This window comes from Ctenocephalides felis, unplaced genomic scaffold (assembly GCF_003426905.1).
Source record: "Ctenocephalides felis isolate EL2017-DRISC unplaced genomic scaffold, ASM342690v1 CF-g0.4_SCAFFOLD_02860, whole genome shotgun sequence".
Classification (NCBI taxonomy): Eukaryota; Metazoa; Arthropoda; class Insecta; order Siphonaptera; family Pulicidae; genus Ctenocephalides; species Ctenocephalides felis.
The window spans coordinates 25,969-27,904 of record NW_020539014.1 but is presented as its reverse complement, the minus strand read 5'-3'; positions in this window follow the sequence as shown (position 1 = coordinate 27,904).

Genomic DNA, 1,936 nt, shown 5'->3' with positions numbered 1-1,936 from the left:
TCATATTGACAATTCAAAACCTATTACCATAATATGAAAATAAATATGTATGATTATAATTTAAAACTTATCTCCGCAATATAGCTGTTAATATTCATATTAGAAATTTGAAAGATAGAATTGAAATGATAATATAAACAAATGAAACCTAATACCATAAATTGTGAGAGAACTTTGTTACATCATCATTAGATACACAAAACGTTCATTTCAACAATAGTGAGTTATTACACAAACACACCACTCAAGTTGATAAAAAAGCAAAGCAACATAAATAACATTACAGGTCAAATCCAACTCCAAATAAATCATAATATAGTTATGATTAGTCACAGAGTTATACATTTAATATTAGCAAAAAAACATGTTTTATATGTTTGTGTTTAAATTTACTGCTTTTGAATATAGTAATGCCAATATATGAATGTTCATTTTCTCATTGTAAAAAAAATGATTATAATTTGAATTTGAAGAATTTGTGAATATGAATATATGAACATTTTCATTTATATTTAGATGCAATATCAACTTGAAAAAATAACAGTTAAAAACATGCGATGATATTATAAGTTGATTATTAATTATACTTGGAACAATAGTTTCCAATATCCAACACCCATTTCCAATCCATTCCTTATGGATTAATTCTGTTTATGACTAATGTATATATTATTTTTTCTGTTACTTATCATATCACAGATATTGTTGAAATAAGACTGAACTGATGATATTTTTCAATATCCACCTATATGTTCCAATTCTATTTATATCATATGCCAATAGTTGTAATCATAAATATTGTGTATTTTATGGTGCACAATACAACTACTTTCAAATATAATTATCACAATTTTTATTATCGATATTTAGTAATCAATTTTTTGTAATATGTTCTAGTACTATTATTAGAGGTTCTTCACAAATTTTAGTGTAGCTATTTTGATCTATTATTGTTAATGCAGTATGTATTATGATGTGCTGTGTATTAATAGAAGCTCTTTTATTTTTGCCATTCTGATCTAATATTGTGAATGTATGTATGTATTATGATGTGCTGTGTATTATTAGAAGCTCTTTTATTTTTGCCATTCTGATCTAATACTGTGAATGTATGTATGTATTATGATGTGCGGTGTATTAATAGAAGCTCTTTTATTTTTGCCATTCTGATCTAATATTGTGAATGTATGTATGTATTATGATGTGCTGTGTATTATTAGAAGCTCTTTTATTTTTGCCATTCTGATCTAATATTGTGAATGTATGTATGTATTATGATGTGCGGTGTATTAGTAGAAGCTCTTTTATTTTTGCCATTCTGATCTACTATTGTTAATGCAAGTATGTATTATGATATGCTGTGTACTATTAGAAGCTCTTTTATTTTAGCTATCCATGCTTCATGATTGTTTATACTCATAATCTTCCTTATTCGTTTTAATGCTTTGCAAGTCATTATATACTATAGACCACAGTATTTCTTTAAAATAATTTTACTTATATATCTCTTAAACAAGTTCTTGTTAATATTCATATTAGCATTACAAATTCAAAAGTTAGAGCTTGTGTCACAAAAATAAAATATGTGAAAATCAGCTAATATTAAATGAGATTCAATAACCAAATATATTACAAACACATGTTAGCAAAAAAAAAGTTGTAAATAAACTTGAAAGCATCTATTTAATAACTAAAGAGCATTAGTGAGAGTAAGAATTAAAATTAAAATAATGAAGCCGATAATGAGACTTGATGTTTATACATATGCCAGTATTTCAAAATGATATTAAATATTTATGATATAAAATTTTCACCAGTTAGAATTCGTATTATTGAAATTTATTTAATATACATATATAAGTATTTATATAATATTTTCCAATATTAAATTATTAGCTTCAAATATGAAATATATATGGATCACTAAGAAATGTGC